Here is a 21,366-nt window from a genome sequence, read left to right as displayed (position 1 = left end):
AACATCCATCCCTAGCCTCAACATCCGTCATGTCCCACTGCTTGGTGAATACCGGTGCAAAGTACTCATTAAGAATCTCACCCATTTCCTCTGACTCCACGCATAAATTCCCTCTTTTGTCTTTGAGTGGGCCAATCCTTTCTTTAGTTACCCTCTTGCTCCTTATATATGAATAAAAGGCTTTGGGATTTTCCTTAACCCTGTTAGCCAAAGATATTTCATGGCCCCTTTTAGCCCTCTTTATTGCGCTTTTGAGATTTGTCTTACTTTCCCGATATTCCTCCAATGCTCCATCAGTTTTAAGTCACCTTCATCTTATGTATGCTTCCTTTTTCATCTTAGCTAGTCCCACAATTTCACCCGTCATCCATGGTTCCCTAATCTTGCCATTTCTATCGCTCATTTTCACAGGGACATGTCTGTCCTTCACTCTAATCAAACTTTCCTTAAAAGACTCCCACATTTCAAATGTCGATTTACCCTTAAACAGCTGCTCCCAATCCACATTCCCATGCTCCTGCCGAATTTTGTTATACTTGGCCTTTCCCCAATTTAGCACTCTTCCTTTAGGACCACTCTCGTCTTTGTTCATGAGTATTCTAAAACTGTGATCGCTATTCACAAAGTAATCACCGACTGAAACTTCAACCACCTGGCCGGGATCATTCACCAATACCAGGTCCAGTATGGCCCCTTCCCGAGTTGGACTATTTACATACTGCTCTAAAAAAACTCTCCTGGATGTTCCTTACAAATTCTGCTCCATCTACGCCTCCAACCTGACATGAGTCCCATTCAATGTTGGGGAAGTTAAAATCTCCCATCACGACCACCCTATTGCTCCTACATTTTTCTATAATCTGTCTACATATTTGTACCTCTACTTCATGCTCGCTTTTGGGAGGCCTGTAGTAAAGTCCCAACAATGTTACTGCACCCTTCCTATTTCTTAGCTCTCCCCATATTGCCTCAGTGCTCAAATCCTCCATCGTGCCCTCCTTAATCACAACTGTAATATCATCTCTGACCAGTAATCCAACTCCTCCACCACTTTTACCTCCCTCTCTATCCCTCCTGAAGCATCCACACCCTGGGATATTTAGTTGCCAGTCTTGCCCTTCCCTCAACCAAGTCTCAGTCATACCAATAACATCATATTCCCAGGCACTAATCCAAGCCCTAAATTCATCTGCCTTACCTGCTACACTTCTCGCATTGAAACAAATGCACTTCAGACCACCTGTCCCTTTGCGTTCATCATCTCTTCCCTGTCTACTCTTCCCCTTAGTCACATTGAGTTTATTATCTAGTATCTTACTGGCTTTAGTTGCTGCCCCTTTACTGACCTCTAACTTCCTAATCTGGTTCCCATCCCCCTGCCACATTAGTTTAAAACCTCCCCAACAATGATAGCAAAAGCACCCCCTGGGACATTGCATCCAGTCCTGCCCAGGTGTAGACCATCCGATTTGTAATGGTCCCACCACCCCAAAAACCGGTTCCAATGTCCCAAAAACCTGAACCCCCTCCCTCCTGCACCATCTCTCAAGCCACGTATTCGTTCTGACTATTTTTGAATTTCTGCTTTCACTGTCTCGTGGCACTGGTAGCAATCCTGAGATTACTACCTTTGAGGTCCTACTTTTTAACTTATCTCCTAACTCCCTAAATTCTGATTGTAGGACCTCATCCTGTTTTTTACCTATATCGTTGGTGCCTATATGCACCACCACAACTGGCTGTCCACCCTCCCCCTTCAGTATGTCCTGCAGCCGATCTGAGACATCCCTGACCCGTGTACCCGGGAGGCAACATACCATTCGGGAGTCTCGATTTTGACCATAGAAACGCCTGTCTACTCCCCTTACGATTGAATCCCCTATGACTATAGCCCTGACAGTCTTTTTCCCACCCTTCTGTGCAGCAGAGCCAGCCACGGTGCCATGAGCCTGGCTACTACTGCCTTCTCCTGGTGAGTCATCATCCCCAACAGTATCCAAAACGGTAGACTTGTTTTGGAGGGAGGTGGCCGCAGGGGACACCTGCACTGCCTTCCTGCTCTTTCTCTGCCTTTTGGTCACCCATTCCCTGTCTCCCTCACCAATCCTAATCTGCGGTGTGACCAACTCACTGAACATGCTATCCACGACCTCCTCAGCATCGCGGATGCTCCAAAGTGAGTCCATCCGCAGCTCCAGAGCCGTCATGCGGTCTAACAGGAGCTGCAGATGGACACACTTCCCGCACATGAAGGAATCCCGGAACTCCCACATTGAGCACGAGAAGCATAACACGGGTCTGGGATCTCATGCCATTTGTACACTTTACCTTAACTGATTACAAATATAATATCAAATAATGAATAAATGAAATGAAAATCGCTTATTGTCACAAGTAGGCTTCAAATTAAGTTACTGTGAAAAGCCCCTAGTCGCCACATTCCGCGCCTGTTCGGGGAGGCTGGTACGAGAATTGAACCGTGCTGCTGGCCTGCCTTAATCTGCTTTAAAAGCCAGCGATTTAGCCCAGTGTGCTAAATCAGCCCCTAATAAGTGAAAGGAATAAAGATTTTACTTACCAGTCACAATACTTACCAACACACGAAGAGTTAAAGAGGAAAACTTACCTTCCCGACAGACCCCTGGCCACTGCTCCCGTCGAAAATCTGAAGGCCGTTTCTCCAGCAGCTGTGTCCTCGCCGCTCTCCTCACGCTCTTTTATCCTGTGTCCCCGCCACTCTCTTATCCTGTGTCCCCGCCGCTCTCCTCGCGCTCTTTTATCCTGTGTCCCCGCAGCTCTCCTCGCGCTCTTTTATCCTGTGTCCCCGCAGCTCTCCTCGCGCTCTTTTATCCTGTGTCCCCGCAGCTCTCCTCGCGCTCTTTTATCCTGTGTCCCCGCAGCTCTCCTCGCGCTCTTTTATCCTGTTTCCCCGCCGCTCTCCTCAAGCTGTTTCACTGAGTCTCCGCCGCTCCCCTCGCGCTCTTTCACTGAGTCCCCACTGCTCTCCTCACGCTCTTTCACTGCAGGCTGTGACGTCACGGTTCAACTTCTTTCTACTTCTACCTGCCCTTTTGTCTCCTTCTTGATCTTTACTTGGCTGGGATCCTTACAGTCTTTTTTTTTGATTAGAGGAGGAGGTAGGGAGGGAAACACTGAAGAAGTGTTTTGGGTTTAACTGTCACTTGACAACAGCTCCTCCACAAACCACCTTCAAGATACGTTGACCGCAATGCACTGATGCAAATTTTCCCTGCAACAGCCAATCAGCATCTCCGCTCTACTGCCCTCTGCTGGATGGTCAACATCTTTTCCCAAAGGTAGAGGAGTCTAGAACTAGAGGGCATAGGTCTGAGGTGAGAGGAGAGAGATACAGAAAGAGACCAGAGGGGAAATCTCTTCACACAGAGTGTGGTGAGCATCTGGAATGAGCAGCCAGAGGAAGTGGTAGAGGCGGGTACAATTTTGTCCTTTAAAAAGCAGTTAGACAGTTACATGGGCAGGGTGGGTATAGAGGGGTACGGGCCAAATGCAGGCAAGTGGGACTAGCTTAGTGATATAAACTGGGCGGCATGGACCAGATGGGCCGATGGGCTTGTTTCCATGCTGTAAACATCTATGACTCTTTGACTTTATTCAAAATGTAGATTTTATGTTGGGAAATAACATAAAGGGCAATGTTATTTTTCAACAATAATGAACCACGGCTTGTTGTGAACTTTTAGTTGAGAGCCCAGCAATCCATTAGTCTCTTGGCAAACCTAAGCCTAAGGGAAAATGGTGCTTGATTGACAGTTCTGGCTCTCTGACCTATACTGTCAAGTGTGCAATGTTCATTTTCATAAGAAAAGGAGGTTTTAAAAGCTTGCAGTTTCAGCCATTGATACTTTAAAGGGCCTGGATTATCAAAGCTATTATTGGGCTGTAGTAAAAGGGAGTTTTTAAAAAGAAAATGGAATGTTATCAATGATTGATTGCTTTAGTTTTTCTAACTTGCCTTATTGTCACTATAAGGTTCATTGGCCTTATACAGTGTTAAGTTGGTGCCATATCTTGACATAGCAATCATGAGGGATCACACGGGTCGGTGGGACATCGAGAGTGCATGAGGGCTGAGGTCGGAAGAGCCTTCTTATCTTTATAATAATCTGGACAAGGTCCCACCGTATCATGGTGGACCTGTTAAACAGCCCGCTCCAAACCTAGTTGGCTCTGTGGCAGCCTACATTTTTACAGGTCAGCTGGCTTGTCTGCACCCCTCACATACCCACCCCATCCTGCCACAAAGAAAATCTGGGTCTTGTAGGCACTTTCTCCCAAGGTGGGTAGGCCAGTGGGAATTTTCCAGACTCCCGCTGCCTGCCTCGAGGGTAAAAGCCATAAGACCATAAGACATAGGAGCAGAATTAGGCCACTCGGCCCATCAAATCTGCTCTGCCATTCAATCATGGCTGATATTTTCTCATCCCCATTCTCCTGCCTTCTCCCCATAACCCTTGATCCCCTTATTAATCAGGAACCTATCTATCTCTGCCTTAAAGACACTCAGTGTTTTGGCCTCCACAGCCTTCTGCGGCAAAGAGTTTCACAGATTCACCACCCTCTGGCTGAAGAAAGCCCAACCCTTTATGTGTGGCTTCATCGACCTATTGTGTCTCCACAGCTCAAACAATGGAAATGTTGCCTCAAGGGGAGCAACTGCTGGTATGTCTTAGAATATGCGGTTGGAATGGTCAAAGCAAATGTAGGAAGCCGGGGGCAGGGGGTGTCATGGTGATTGCAATGACTGTGGATATGTTTGTAAAATTAACCTTCAAAAAACTGCACCATTACATATTGTTCACCGAAGGATCCTCAGCAGTGTCGGTGCAATGTCTGCACAGTTTCACAGACAGTGCCTCAGAGCTGACAAATAAGACCTTCACAAGCATTCACAATTCCATGTCCAAGGAGGACCCAGCTGCAGATCGGCTTGTACAATGTAGCCCTGACGGACTGTAGCCTACACCTACCTCACCAGAGACCCTGAGGAATGTCTGTCCGTCAATGTGGTTGGGACATATGGCATGGTTTTCCAATCTGACCTCCATGATGCTTCTCTAAGACCATAAGGCCATAAGACGTAGGAGCAGAAGTTGGCCATTCGGCCCATCATCTCTACTCTGCCATTAAATGGGATCTTGACTAATCTGTTGCCCCTCTTTTTCCTTCCTCCAGGAAACACCAATCGAATAGGATTGCAATTGGGAAACCCACTATGCCAATTTTATAAAGGTATTCGAAATGCTGCAACACCAGAATAAATAATGCAATGTGCATCAGTAGTGGCTCAGTAGCAGAATGCTCGTTCTGAGCAAAAAACCAAGTCTGACAACCCAGGACAGTACTGAGGGACTGCAGCAATGTCTAAAGTACCATCTTTTAGATGAAACATTATAACGAGGCCCGCTCTACCCTCTCAGGTGTATAGAAATTATGCTGTGGCACTATTTTTTTTATTTAATTGAGGAATTTTTCCCAGTGTCCTGGCCAAAGTTTATCCTTGAACTGACATAATATAAGACAAATGATCTGATCATTGTTTCCCTGTTCTTTCGGCCACACTTCATACAAGTACTTCATTGACTGTGAAACACTTGTGGAGTCAATAGCCATTTGTGGCACAGAAGGAGGCTATTCATCCCATTGAGTTCATACCGGAGGTGGGATTCTCTGTTGGCCGACACCAAAATCGGGAAAGGCGATTGGGTGGTGAATCGGTTCCGAGGCCAAATCGCGGCATGCACCGATTTGACGCCAAATCGCAACGCTCCAGCATCTCGACAACGGCGTCAATGCGTTCCGGAATGCACGTACAACAAACACCGTTTGCATATCATTAGCGGACCCGGCCAGGTATTCGCCGGGGCCTCCGCGATTCTCCGCCTCCGATGGGCCAAGCTCCCGACGGCGGGAACTTGTGCTTTTAAAAATCTTGAAACCGGCGTGGCGGCTGTTGAGGGAGAGAGAAGGTGTCCGGAAAATGCCCAACATTGCCATTGTTTGCTGACAGTTGTGCTGCTGGCCAGGGGATTCTGCCAAGGCCAGGGGAAGTAGTGGGGGGGCGGCCAGGATGTGGGTTGTGGGGTCGGGGTGGATGGGCATGGAATACAATTGCCGCAGCTGGCAAGGCAGCCATGCAGCTGCGCCCACTGCTAATAGCCCATTTTGAACTTAGTGTCACGGGTCATAAAGGTGTCCCCCAAGGGCACCCCCCCCCCCCCCCTTGGTGCCGTTTGGCCTCAGCCAACCCATCAGCTGTATGGGTGCCACAGCACAACCAGTGCCATCTTGTTGGCTGGGGTAAGTGTGGGGAGTGTAATGTGTATGTGCTGCAGCTTGTCAGCCTCCTGAGTGTCAATCTCGGACCCGGTGAATCCCGCACCATTTTCGTTGGAATCAATTGTGTTCCACGCAGCACGGGTGCTAACCCCTCAATAGTAGCGGAATCGGTCCAGGTGTGGCGGCAGTTTTCCTGTCATGAAAGTCCACAAATTCTGCGTTGGTGCCAACACTTAGTCTCAGAAATGGAGAATCCCACCCCGGATCTCCGTGGCACAATCCAATCAGTCCCACTTCGCTCGACCTCCATGGTCCTGTAAGTTAATCTTCTTCAAGTGCCCATCCAACTTCCTTTCAAATTGTTGAATGTCTCTGCTTCCACCACTCTCATTGGCAGCAAGTTCCAAGCCATTACTACCTGCTGTGTTAAAAAAACTTTTCCTCACATCCTCTATATACCTCTTGCCCAAAATCTTAACTCCGTGTCCCTTAGTCTTGGACCATCAGCTAATGAAAAGAGATTTTCCTTGCCTTCCTTACCTAAGCCTGTCATAATCTTGTATATATCTATCAAATCTCCCTTCAGTCTCCTTTACTCCAAACAGAACAACCCCAGCTTCTCCAACCTCATCTTGGAGCTAAAATCCCTCATCCTTGGAACCATTCTGGTAAATCACTCTGCACCCTCTGAAAGACCCCCACGTCTTTCCTGAACTGTCATTACCAAAATTAGATGCAATACTCCAATTGGGGCCTAATCAGAACGTTATATGAATTCAGCATAACCTCCCAGCTTTTGTACTTACTGCCTCTATTTATTTTTATTTTATTAATAAACTTAATGTACCCAATTCTTTTTTTCCTCCCAACTAAGGAGCAATTTAGCATGGCCAATCCACCCACCCTACACATCTTTGGGTTATAGCGGTGAGACCCACGCAGACATGGGGAGAATGTGCAAACTCCACACGGACAGTGGCCTGGGGCCGGGATCGAACCCGCGTCCTCGATACTGTGAGAAAGCAGTGCTAACCACTGCGTCACCGTGCCGCCAACACTTCTATTTATGAAGCCCAAGATACCGTATGCTTTGCTCAACGCTCTCTCAGTGTGCCCTGCCACTTTCAAACATAGATGCGCATGCACCCCCCACCCCACCCCCACCCCCGACGTCCGTTGTCGGCTACATAAGATGCAAGCTTGAAACTCGCTGATAAATTAAGCGTTTAAAGCAACAGCAAGATAAATGCTCCAAACCCTGCCACAACTTGGACATTTTGGCACAGATGAGGAATCTAGTCTGGGATAACTCTGCTCTGCAGAGTTCAGAGTCATACCGCACATTCACATAGGGGGATGTAAGGACTTCTGATATGCTTCATTCCACGAGACTGGGCGGAAATCCGGAGGAACATATGGGTGCAAATTTCAGACTGAGGAATTTGTGCCATAGCCATGAAAGATAAGATGAATGGCCTCCTCCTGTACCATAAATCAGGGGCTGGTTTACCACAGTGGGCTAAATAGCTGGCTTGTAATGCAGTACAAGGCCAGCAGCGCGGGTTCAATTCCCGTACCAGCCTCCCCAAACAGGCGCCGGAATGTGGCGACTAGGGGCTTTTCACAGTAACTTCATTGAAGCCTACTTGTGACAATAAGCTATTATAATTATTAAATAACTTTATGACACTATGACACTGTGGTAAACTGTATTAGGAGAAATGCCCTGGTAATTTGGCCAATTACTTTCAGGTTAAATTGATTAAGAGGCGTTTTTCCTGATATGGCATCTGCAATGAGCAGAAAATGAGTGGCGCCTCAGCCAAACATCAGCCGATCCAAAGCTACACCTGGCTGTTAACTTGCAATTAAATGTTCAAATTGCCATATTGTAATGTAGCCAAGATAGGAAAGAAATTGTGCTCTGTAGCACCTGTTGTTTGGGCGCGATGCCTCAATATCCGAAAATGAAATCCAAATCCAAGATGCGTCCGTGCACTTCCAGAGAATTGCACTGCACACCATCTTGTTAAATGGTGGTGTAAAGGGGGGCAGCACGCTGGCGCAGTGGGTTAGCCCTGCTGCCTCATGGCGCCGAGGTCCCAGGTTCGATCCCGGCTCTGGGTCACTGTCTGTGTGGAGTTTGCACACATTCTCCCCATGTTTGCGTGAGTTTCACCCCCACAAACCAAAGATGTGCAGGGTAGGTGGATTGGCCACGCTAAATTGCCCATTAATTGGAAAAAATGAATTGGGTACTCTAAATTTATTTAATTTTTTTAAAAAATGTTGGTGTAAAGGTAAGGTAAAGTCGCCATAGTCCCAGGTGACCATAGGGCTGCTTTCCTCTTTGAGGGGGCGAGATGGCTGGTGGTGATTTAACCTGAGGGTCATCACGCCTCAGGTGAGGGGCAGAGTTGAGAAAGCGGGGCCTTCATGAATAACGTCACTCAACAGCCATTAAAAGCATTTAGGGCAAGCAGATCATTATGCCATCAGGGTGCAATGCGAACAGTGCCATTTCCGAACACCAGGCTCTGCCTTAACGTCTTAATGTTACACTGCTGAGTATGACACTAACAACATTACTTAGAGTCAACTTGAACTACTCACAGATTAGTGGATTAGTTGCAGGATTATTTATCTGTCTGTATGTCTTTTAGAGCTTACTTATGCTTAACTAAAGTTTGAATCATTGAGAGGGAATGGTTTGGCCACGGTTGCAATATTCTTACTCAATGGCGAAACAGTGGTGGCGAAATAATTTCATCCCAGATACAGGTGGCCTGGTGGGTCTTCCTCTTGGAATTGATAATGACTGGTAAGATTATGAGAGGACAGACAAAATAGGACTAGCTGGAGGAAGAGGGAGGAGGAGAAGGAGGAGTTGAGTTCTCAGGAAGAGGCTGTATCGACTGAGGGTCTATAGTTAGTCATGGGACTTCTTTCTCTGGAGCGTAGGAGGCTTAGGGATGATCATATAGAGGTCTATAAAATAATGAGGGGCGTAAATCAGGTAGATAGTCAACATCTTTTCCCAAAGGTAGGGGAGTATAAAACTAGAGGGCATATAGGTTTAAGGTGAGAGGGGAAAGATACAAAAGGGTCCAGAGGGGCAGTCTTTTCACACAGAGGGTGGTGAGTGTCTGGAATGAGCTGCCAAAGGCAGAAGTAGACGCAGGTACAATTTTATCCTTCAAAAAAGCATTTAGACAGTTATATGGGAAAGAGGGATATGGAGGGATATGGGCCAAATGCGGGCAATTGGGACTAGCTTAGTGGTAGAAACTGGGCAGCATGGACAAGTTGGGCCAAAGGGTCTGTTTTCATGCTGTAAACCTCTGTGGCTCTATGACTCTATGATTCACTTGCCTTTACTTAAGTGAGGACAAATGCCTCAGAGAGCTTTGTTGTACTAAAGCGGTTGAGACTGAAATCTGCCCTGCAACCTCAAAGCAGGCCGAGGACTGCATTTTCTCTGGCTCTTAAGGTGACCAAGAGCTCTTAAATTTCATGCATCTTGCCCCTGTGGTGTTCTTTGTGATTCTTGTTATCAGGATGGATGTTGTTGTGTTCACAAAGACCACAGAAGCTAAGTTCATTAACACAGCTAACATTATTTACACTAAAGCTTAAAGCTTTTTATTTGATTTAATTTATTGTCACATGTACCGAAGTACAGTGAAAAGTATTTTTCTGCGGCCGAGGGAACGTACACAGTATGTACATAGTAGGCAAAAGAATAATCAACAGAGTACATTGACAAATGGTGCATCGACAAACAGTGATTGGTTACAGTGCGGAACAAGGGGCCAAACAAAGCAAATACATGAGCAAGAGCAGCATAGGGCATCGTGAATAGTGTTCTTACAGGGAACAGATCAGTCCGAGGGGGAGTCGATGAGGAGTCTTTTAGCTGTGGGAAAAAGCTGTTCCTATGTCTGGATGTGCGAGTCTTCAGACTTCTGTACCTTCTGCCTGATGGAAGGGTCTGGAAGAAGGCAATGTCTGGGTGGGAGGGGCCTCTGATAATGCTGTCTGCCTTCCTGAGGCAGCGGGAGGTGTAGACAGAAACAATGTGGGGGTGGCAAGCTTATGTGATGTGTTGGGCTGAGCTCACCACACTCTGCAGTTTCTTGCGATCTTGGACCGAGCAGTTGCCATACCAGGCTGTGATGCAGCCGGATAGGATGCTCTCTATCGCACATCTGTAGATGTTTGTGAGAGTCGATGCAGACATGCCAAATTTCTTTAGCTTCCGTAGAAAGTAGAGACGCTGTTGGGCTTTCTTGACTGTTGCATCAACATGAGTGGACCAGGACAGACTGTTGGTGATGGTGACCCCCAGGAACTTAAAACTATCGACCATCTCCACTTCGGAGCCATTAATGCAGACGGGAGTGTGTGTCGTGTTATGCTTCCTGAAGTCGATGATCAGTTCCTTGGTCTTTCCAACATAGGAATAAGCTTGACCACTTACTCCTGTCGTGAACAATAATCTAGTAATCTACAATCTACACTCAACTAACACTAGTCTCTACACTCTATTTATAACTGTACTCTGATCTCTCTCACTGCTCCTCTGCTCTCCTCTCCAGCCTTCTCCCAGAATTCTGTAAGTCAGTGCTTTATATAGTTCTGCCCCTAGTTCCATCCAGTGGTTAATTATGATATGACAGTAAACCTTTGTATTCTGAACATTTCCCATAATGTCGCAGCTCCTTCCAGGCTGCTACTCAGTTTGCAGTGCAGTGTTGATGAAGACCACTGAGAATCTCTACGTATAGAGAGTCAGTTTCAACTCATTTCCTCCCGTCAAGCAAATGGACAAACACAATGGATTTCTGGATTGTAGGCTTCTCCATAGTGCAGCGTACCATTGACTGCACATAAGTTACCTTGCTTGTGCTTCACCTTCCAAAACTATGACCACTACCAACTAGAAGGACAAGGCCAATGGAGCATGAGAACACCACCACCGGAGGTTCCCCTCCAAGTCACACAGCATTCAGACTTGGAAATATATCTCCGTCACTGGGTCAAAATCCTGAAATTCCCTCCCTAACAGCACTGTGTACACCACATGGACTGCAGAGGTTCAAGGTGGTGGATCACCACCACGTTCTCGAGGGCAATTAGGGATGTGCAATAAAGGCTGGCCTAGGAGTGATGTCCACATCTCATGAGTGAATAAATTGAAGAAGTCTGAACTCAGCCATTTTCATGAACTGAAAGGAGTCCCAGCTGGTATGTAACCACAGGCGATGCATCATTCAGGTGAATGCCTTTTATGTTTGAAGTAGTCACAATTCCTTTGTTTTGCAGGGGTCCCCTGTGCCAGCTGTATTTAACTCACCAGCTAGGGGCAGCATGGTAGCCTTGTGGATAGCACAATTGCTTCACAGCTCCAGGGTCCCAGGTTCAATTCCGGCTTGGGTCACTGTCTGTGCGGAGTCTGCACATCCTCCCCCTGTGTGCGTGGGTTTCCTCCGGGTGCTCCGGTTTCCTCCCACAGTCCAAAGATGTGCAGGTTAGGTGGATTGGCCATGATAAATTGCCCTTAGTGTCCAAAATTGCCCTTAATGTTGGGTGGCGTTACTGGGTTATGGGGATAGGGTGGAGGTGTTGACCTTGGGTAGGGTGCTCTTTCCAAGAGCCGGTGCAGACTCGATGGGCCGTATGGCCTCCTTCTGCACTGTAAATTCTATGATAATCTATGATAGTCAAAGCCTGGCTATTGTGAGAAGGGTGATCTAGTCATGGCATACCTCACAGCTCAGGTACACATAGATAGAAAGCTACAATGGGAGCCATGCTGCTGCAAGGAACATTCTAGTGCAAACCATTAGCATCATGCAAAGCTTCCACTGCCTGGGGCACTCTAGAAGAACTCTAGACATCAACTGTGTGGGTATTGAGATTTGTGATAGTATGCTGCATGTTGCACAACCTGGTCACCATGAAGGAACGGTCGTGCGACCACCTATCAGCTGAGAAGCTGAATGACAGGAGCATGAGGAGGAGGAGGAAGAGGAACTGGAAGGGACGGAGGGACAGGATAGGGAAGAGGAGTGTGACCTTGATTAATTCTGGTCTTAGAAGGCCCGGCTTCAGGCTACACCATCCCAGCTGGGACTGCAGCTACCCGGGGCTGCCTCACTGATAGGAACTAACAAGGGCAGGGGCGCAAGCACGAATCCTGTCATCCTAAGAGAGAAAAGGAACTTTGCTCTCCTTGGAGCTCCTGCCCACTTTCCCAGACATCACCTCAGCAATCCTACTGATCTGACAGAAAACAAAGCCATCATGTCAGCAATCTGAATTTCCACTGCAGCACTTAGACCTTTGATGGAAGCTGTTTGTGTCGCAATAGAAGCTGTCAGGTGCTGCATCATGTTGTGTTCAGATGGAAGTGATCATCAGTTCCATATTGGAAAGGATATGCTCCAAAAAATCTGTGCCAAGGCTTGTGCCAAGGCGGTGCTGGTCTCCTCCATGTTCTTTGATATTGGGCACAAGGTTTCAGGAAGGATGGCAGTGCACCATGCATTTGGGCGAGCACACATTCTTCTGCCTAAATATACAGGGAACAATAAATTGTCACGTGGCTACACAGAACATGGCATCTCGTTGCTTGCAGTAAATAACCTGATATTAGTTTGATTTCAAACTTTTGTCAGCATTCTCACATCATAAAAGCAGCCTCTTTACTGTAATCATGTGGGTTAATATGAGGAGTGTACCTGCACATGGCAGTGCCAGCTGTGTCTCAGCTGGTAGCGCTCCTGCTTCTAAGTCACAGGTTCAAGACCCACTCCACGACTTGAGCACATAAACCTAGACTCACACTCTAGTATAACGCTGACTGCATGCTGCACTGTTAGAGGTGTCTTATTTTGGATGAGATGTTAACTGAGGCTCCATCTGCCTGCCAGGGTGAATGTAAAGGTTTACACGACACTATTTCGAATAAGGGCGGGGGAGTTGTTCCTGGTATCCTTGCCTATATTTATCCCTCAATCAACGTCACAAAAATTGATCATCTGATCATTAGCACATTGCTGTTTGTGGGAGTTTGCCGAGTGCAAATTGAATGCTGTGTTTCGTACATTGCAACAGTAAATAAGCCTCAAAAGTACTTAATTGGCTGTAAAGGGCTTTGGGACATCCTGTGGTCATGAAAAGCACGCTATAAATGCAAGTCTTTCTTTTCTACCTTGGATGTTAATGATTGTTGGGTTTAACCTTCTGTTTGTACAGTTTGGCATTCACTGTTGAGGCCAGTAAAACAATGTCACGGTCTTTTGACTACATAAGTTTGTAGGTTCGTATGGGAGGTATGTATCTTGTGGAATTTATATAGCGGCCGGGATTATCCGTTTGGGAGCCAATGGGCAGGATTCTCCATCCGCCGATGCTGGAATCGGGAAAAATGATTGGGCGGAGAATCGCTTCTTCCCCACAGCTAAAATATTACTTGGAGTAATATTTGTTACTCATTTATTTATGCCGAGATATACTGAACTTTGATGATGATGAATACTCAAAGTCGTCCAGTGATAACAAATAATTTATTGAGTAACTAATCAATTAACTTGTGAGTTTGATTCTTCAATATTTTTACTAGTAGTCAAATTAAACAAGAACGAATTAGATTAACTATGAATAATATACTCTGCACTCTGATCTAACTATATGATTCTGTTCTCTAGCCACAAAGCACGCGGGAAAACAGATTGAGCTTGTATTTATATTCTCTGTTACTGTTGCCCTCTCGTGATCATCTCACTGTACTGACTACACATTAACCCTTCATGTAGATATATATGCAGAGATCACTACAGTGGCCAACACTGGGCACTCAACAGAATGCCATGGCGGTGCCTCGACAATGGAGTCAATGCGTTCTTCTCCGCACGTACCATAAACGGCGTTGGCATATCGTTAGTAGGTCTGACCCGGTATTCTCTGAGGCATCCACGATGCTCCGCCTCTGCCAGGAGGAATTACTGATGCTGAGTTTCTCTTGTGGTTTTAAAAATCAGGAAAAAGGCTGTTGAGTGAGGGAAGGAGGTAGGACATGCAGAGGCACAACCATGGGCTGCCAGTCCTGCCCCTGGCAGGGCTGGCTGAGGTGGCGGGGCATCTGCCAGGGTTGGTAGGGGGCTGGAGCAGCAGGGGATGACCTGGGGATGGGCTGTGGGGTACGGGTGACCCCCATAGGACCAGAGTGTCTAGGCACGGATCGCCATTGCCGCAGTCTGCAAGGCAGTCATTTTGCTGTGCACCGCATTGACCGCCCTATGTGGCTGTATGTTGCCTCCAGTCCCCGGACCTCACCCCCCACCCTTTACCCCACCATCCTCGCACTTCACCCCCCACCCCCAGCCCCGCACTCCAGCCCTCCTCCACACCACCAATCCCCCCCCAAAACCAGGCGGCACCCACCGGCAGGACTTCACACAGCCCACTCAAGAGCAACGCCCAATGTAGCCCCTACAGGAGGGCATCAGACGGGAGCCACGATGGATATCGGTGGCATGGGTAGGGTACCCACTCTCAGTGGCAGTTAAAGTGACGGTCGTCCTGAACATTTATGCCATGGGCTCCTTCCAGGCGCTGATGGGGATCCGTTTGGGATCTCGCAGACCTTGGTGCACAGGTACATCCGTGCCATTACAGGTGGTGAGGGGGGGTATGGGTGGATTGGGTGGGGGGTGTTGGTGGTTGTGGTGGTGGAGGGGGGAGGTGTGGAGGTGGAAGGTGGTGGTGGGGGAGGGGGGGTGGTGGGGGTTGGTGTGGGGGCGGTGTAGGGGAGCCGTGCCACACATGCCACAGGAACTGCAACTCGGAGGCCTCATTTGCTCACCCGACATCCGGCTCAGTGACTGCCCTCTCTCCGGCCTACCAACCAGGTTCAGTGCCTGCTGCTCTGATGCAGATCCGGCAGTCCCCCTCCGATCTTTTCCCTCTCCTGGCAGTTGTGCGGCGCCTTCTCCTGGGTGGGTGTGGCCGGGGTGGTGGGGGGGGGGGGGGGGGGGGGGAGTGGAGAGAGAAAGAGATAGCGCATAATGTTAGGCAGTCGGACGCATGCAGCACTGGGGGTGCTAGCTGGTGGCCTTCGTGGCCAGGGCACCTGGCTATGGTGGCCGCTATGGCTGCAGGCATGTGATGCAGGGTGGGGTGCTCGCACACTGCCAGCAGATGGGGTCTGGTCACCCTCCGGGTGGAGGGGGTATAGGTAAGTGGGACGGTGGTTAGTGCAAGGGGCACAGTGCTGTCTACTCATCCTGGTGCCCTGAGGTCATGCAGCTTTTTACAGCACTGCTGGCCTGCACTGGTGGTGGGGCCCATGGCGCTCACGGGCTCTGCCACCTGTGCCCAGGCCATGTGTATGGCAGTGGGTGGCAGCTTCCATCATCCCAGGGGTACAGGGTAGCCCGCCTCTCCTACACTGCATCCAGCAAGGTCTCTGGCTCGATGTCCACAAACCGGGGTGCCGATCTCCGTGCTGCAACCCTGTTGGCTGGGATGAGTGTGTCGGGGGAGCGGGGAGTGCTAATATGCGGCTGCAGCTTGTCAGCTTCTCGAGTGTCAATCCCGACCCCAGCGGATAGCACTGTGGCTTTACCGCACCAGGGTCCCAGGTTCGATTCCCCTCTGGGTCACTGTCTGTGAGGAGTCTACACATTTTCCCCGTAGGTGTATGGGTTTCCTCCGGATGCTCCGGTTCCTCCCACAGTCCAAAGACGTGCAGGTTAAGTGGATTGGCCATGCTAAATTGCCCTTAGTGACCAAAAAGGTTAGGAGGGGTTATTGGGTTACGGGGATAGGGTGAAAGTGAGGGCTTAAGTGGGTCGGTGCAGAGCCGATGGGCCGAATGGCCTCCTTCTGCACTGTATGTTCTATGTTCTATGAATCCGACACAGTTTTTCTTTAGAATCGCCAGTGTTCCACGTGGCGCCGGTGCTAGCCCATTAACGGTTCGGGAAGGTGCCAATTTTGCTGTCGTAGATGCCCAACAATTCTGTCCCGGCACCAACACTTTGTCCCTTAAATAGAATATCCCGCCCTACGTTCCCCCACCAGAGGTGAATTGGAAAAGATTTGCGCTCCCAGCAGAAGTAATTCAGTATCCCACTTCAGGCAAATTTATGCATGGCAAGGAATGCGTGGGAATCCAGCCATTGAGCCGCCATTTTGTGTAGGCAGCCCGATAGCGAGGTCCTGCGGCTGGTCAAACCCCCCAAATATCGCGAGGCAGCCACCCACCTCCCCACATCGCAGATTAGCACCTGTATCACGATCAGACCCATTGCAACGCGGATCAGCCACTCCGCACCACAAAGCAGCACCACATCGCAAAGCTGCCCCCCACTGGCCCACCCCGCATCGCGATTCTGCCCGCTAACCCTGCATTTTATGCATCCTCCCCCCTTATCCCAAGGTTACGAATGACCCGGCCTGCCCACCGCCGCCCCCCCCCCCCCCCACCCCCACCAAAACCCCAAAGCCCCCTGGATAGGGGAACCTCTGAGGCCCTTAAATAAGACCCCCCCCCCACAGAGATCCCCTGAATAGTTTGTGAACTATGTTTGTAAACATTGTAGTTGCAGCACTTAGAGTTACTCATCCATGAAGGGAGATGAATGAAGCAAGGCTCACAGCTGTGTGTTTGTGGAAGCTGTCAATCACAGCCCACAAAGAGAAATGAATGAATGGCCTGCAGCTAAAGGATCTGAGGGGTTCAGACACAGGTCACAGCTTTCCTCTTTCCAGGATTGGACACACGCTGATTCCTGTGTCTGAGCCAGCAGGTGTCTACCCAGGCGAGTGTTACTCTCTTGCTTCCAGGCAGGGGTTTTATTCTCAGGGTCTGTGTTTGGGGAGAGTTCCTTTATTTAGGGGACCTCTTGGGGGGTCCCTTTAGTTAGGGGGTCTCTGGGAGGTGTTAATTTTGTTAGGGGGTCTGAGGGGTCCCTGTATTCAGAAGGTTTCTGGAGGGGCCCCATCCAGGGGTATTGGGGGCTCCACCTATTCAGGGGTTCTGTGTGGGTGGTCCCCCTATTCTGGGGGTCTTTGTGTGGGGGCTCCACCTATTCTGGGGGTTTCTCAGGGGGGCGCCCCTCTCCAGGGGTTAGGGGAGAGGTGGATAGGTTGTGCATTGTGGGGGGGAGGGTGGCCCTAGGGTGGACTTTGAGGGCAAATCCTTGTCGGGATTATGTCCTTGGCCACAGCGAGGTCCACCACGTCCTGCCACGCTGGTAAATACCAGCAGTAATCCGGAAGACCGGAGAATCATGAGGGTCCAGAGACTCTGGTGCTTGGCCCTCTAAGTGGATGCAAATGGGTTATTAGAGTGATCCCATCGCCAGCGGGGGGGCTGTAGCAAAGTGGTCAGTTCGGCACCCAGCGCAAACCTCGATTTTGGCCGGATGTCCGATTCTCCGCCCGATCTCGATCCACGCTGCCGGAGTCAAGGGCCGGAGAATCCAGCCCAGTATTTCCCCGGGGTTACTATTAGGAAATACTTCATTCTGCAAATATGAAGTGCTCACAGTCTTCCTTCATTATTTAAGTTAAGTTCTTCATGTGAGACCACAATGGCCTGAGGTACATGGTGAATGTTGAAAGTCCAAAATTTAGAGTTGTCAAATCTACTCTCTGGGAAGAAAAATAGCTTTCCAAAAGAGATTGTCAATGGCTGTAATGAGCCAATTAGCAGCAAATGGGAATAAAATGATGGAAATGCATTCGAACTCAGTGCAGGCAATTAGCGAAACCAACAAGCCCATTATTTTTGGCACGAGGTAGTCACTTGCTGGTTTGCTCAAATCTACCCACCATTCTCATGATAAGAAAGAGGTTGAAAATGATCCAATTATTCATTAGGGAATAGTGATGGGAGAGGCTCTAATTGGTTGACGTTTTAGAAAAACTGCTTATGTTTCCAGGTACCTATGAAGCCTTATGGGAAAGCCTTAGAATACAGACTCACAACAGCTTTATTGTACTGCAGCTACCAATTAGGGCTGAAGATTTTACTGTTGTAGATTTTCAGTGACTTAGAACCTGGGGCTAACCCAATGACTGTGAAAAAAGGGGCAGCAATGCATCTGTATATTTTGTGTGATGTAAATAAATTGCGCCGCAACAGTGATTTGTTGTGTAATTTGTTTTGGAATCACAAAATGTAATGATTACATACTTACCAAGTAGTAGTGCTGTGAGGATAATGGTGGGGCCAAATTTCATGTGACCAATTGTGAAACACTGCACATAAAGAGAAATGGGCTCCAAAAATGGTGATGAAATAGCGAAGGATAAAGTGGAAAGGATCTTGGCTGTCCCAGCAAAATAAACTCCTTCCTCGCTGCCACACACTCTATCATTGCGATGTCTCTCTGTGTCCAGTTCTGTTCATGCCTGTTTCATTTCTTGAACAAATCGGTCTTTCCTGCCTATTCCTTCACTGTAAGTCTCCCAATTTTTCTTCATGGCTCCAACAGATGTTTCTTCCTTGAGCTACAAGTCTCTCCGCCATCTTTTTTTTTTAAACTCCCAAGATATGCAGCAAGATGTCAGCCACTGTACCTATCGGCCTGGATTTTTTTCTTTGCAGTCAGCTGCCACATTTCATCGACGTCAAGTAAATCTCCAAATGAACCCACGGTGATCCCGGTGGCAAGAATTCCTGCTGCCTTGAGGCAGGATTCCCTCTCAAGGTGGGTTACGGAAAGACCCTGCATTGCAGGCTAGCACGGGCAGATGCCAGGATGTCATGAGCATGGCTTAGGTTAACTGCACCTCAAAAAAACGATGAAGAAAAGTTGCAAAATCCCTTTCAAAAAGACATCGGAAAATGGGAATGTTAAGAAACATAATTTAGAATGCAAACAAACCTTACGGAGTACCATCATTATGATCAGATCAACCATTTAAAAATGATATTTTAAAAATTTGAGTAAGTCATAGATTCAATTAGATTTTTAAAAAGATTCCAGTTAAGAAATGTTCAATTGGTCCACTTCAACTTCAAAAATGGTGTGGGACTCATTACTATTTGTGAAATGAGAGGAGGTCCCTCATGCCTCAAAGCGCAGGTGTAAAATTTATAATTGTAATTAATTCATAATTAGTGAATTCGTAAGGGTTCCTTACTTGGAGATTGTTGTCGCTCAGAGGTAGTGTTGCTCGTTGTCCCAAAGCAACTTTTAGATGAGCGCACTATAGTGCAAACCTGTGTACTTCCAATGTTGTGGGGCCTCTGCAATGACCAGTAGGACATGAAAGCTGAACAAGTTATCGCTGCTGGCAATGCATAATCCGTCATGTCGGGGGTAGACAGCAGGTTCAAAGTGACAGAGGAAGTGATGCACTGGCAACTGAGGTTGGGAAAAGTAGGATTTGGGAGGAAGTTATGGGCCTGGCCTGGATTTGGTAAATGGAAGGTATGAGACAGAGAGAGCTGAAGAGAGAGATAGCTGCTGGGGAGGACTGCAACGAGGAGTTGTTAACACATCAGGAATGGCCAGTTATATCAGGAGAAGATGTGGCTCACAAGAGCAAGAACAGAGGTCAGGGTCACTGGAAGAGGTCAAAGCATCTGAAGGCAAGGGGAAAAGAGTGAGGCTGCAGCAACTCATAAAAGAGATGTGGAGATGCCGGCGTTGGACTGGGGTGAGCACAGTACGAAGTCTTACAACACCAGGTTAAAGTCCAACAGGTTTGTTTCGATGTCACTAGCTTTCGGAGTTCCGCACACATGAGTGCGGCCTCAACCGGGACCTGGGATTCATGTCACATTACATTCATCCCCCACCATCTGGCCTGCGAAATCCTACCAACTGTCCTGGCTTGAGACAATTCACACCTCTTTAACCTGGGGTTACCCCATCTCTGGATCTGTAAAGATTTAATCACCTGCTAATGCTCGCATTCCTAGCATTGTTTGGCATCTTTGAATTTGTCTACATATGTGTTTCTGGAACAGACCTCTTCATTCACCTGAGGAAGGAGCAGCGCTCCGAAAGCTAGTGACATCGAAACAAACCTGTTGGACTTTAAGCTGGTGTTGTAAGACTTCGTACTGTGCTCACCCCAGTCCAACGCCGGCATCTCCACATCATGGCTACCATCGACACCGCAAACTGCCGGCTCAAAGTGGAGAGGATCTCCAGGAAGATCGCGCATATAGACACTGACATTACGTTTCTACAAAGATGCAAGAAAGCAGACAAGATCCCGAAAGGGCTACAGATCACAAACCCACTCAAGTCGACCTACAACACAGGCTTCGCTGAGAGACTCTGCCGTCGCACCTCTCTCACACTCCTCAACCACCTCGTCCGCCAGCTGTACAGCAGACGACGCAACCTGGAAACCAAGATAGAGGCCATATTCTCAACTTGCACTCAGGATGCAGCAGACCAGCTGCGGAACACCGCCAAACAGATGAGACAACAATACTATGCCACCTATATGCATACCAAGAACAGAAAGCTTGAGAAACTTGGCATCACCACCGGCAGCAACCAAGCCACCCCCGGTGTCACAGTAGAAAACAATACAGGGAAATCTATCGTCAACTTGTCAGACTACACCCTTCAACCAGACGAAATCGAAGTCCTCAGCAGAGGGCTTAATTTCTGCACCACCACCAAAATGGACCCCATCAGTCTCGCGGCAGACACGGAGGAATTCATCAGGCGAATGAGGCTCCGGGAATTCTTCCACAGACCCCAAGAGGCCAACAGCGAACCCAAGCAGACTACCAATGAACCGGAACAGCAGACCGAGAGATCTGCGGTGCGGCAACCGAAGAGGAAAGAGTCGAATTGGACCCCTCCGGAAGGCCGCTGCCTTAGACTCGACATGTATGCTCAAGCCGTCAGGAGTCGCGTCAATGCCAGATTCATCAGTCGCATTCACAAGACAACCCCGAACGTCACCCAAGCACAACGCAATGCCATCCGCGCTCTCAAGACCAACCACAGCATCGTCATCAAACCAGCAGACAAAGGGGGGGCCACTGTCGTACTGAACAGA

At 48.4% G+C, this 21,366-nt stretch overlaps 1 long non-coding RNA gene across 2 annotated transcripts in view; it reads left to right on the top strand.

Annotated features, from left to right (window-relative positions):
* Positions 1-21,366, top strand: part of LOC140427274 (uncharacterized) — a 99,172-nt gene that overhangs the window by 11,713 nt on the left and 66,093 nt on the right. Inside the window, exon 2 of one of the 2 annotated variants that reach the window (XR_011948427.1) lies at positions 5,215-5,271. The exons of the other annotated variant lie outside the window; for it this stretch is intronic. This is a non-coding gene — a long non-coding RNA (uncharacterized lncRNA). The remainder of the gene's footprint in view (positions 1-5,214; positions 5,272-21,366) is intronic. 2 annotated transcript variants of the gene reach the window in all.

This window comes from Scyliorhinus torazame, chromosome 7 (assembly GCF_047496885.1).
Source record: "Scyliorhinus torazame isolate Kashiwa2021f chromosome 7, sScyTor2.1, whole genome shotgun sequence".
Lineage (NCBI taxonomy): Eukaryota > Metazoa > Chordata > Chondrichthyes > Carcharhiniformes > Scyliorhinidae > Scyliorhinus > Scyliorhinus torazame.
The sequence above is the reverse complement of the archived record's forward strand: the minus strand, read 5'-3'. Positions and strand labels throughout refer to the sequence as shown.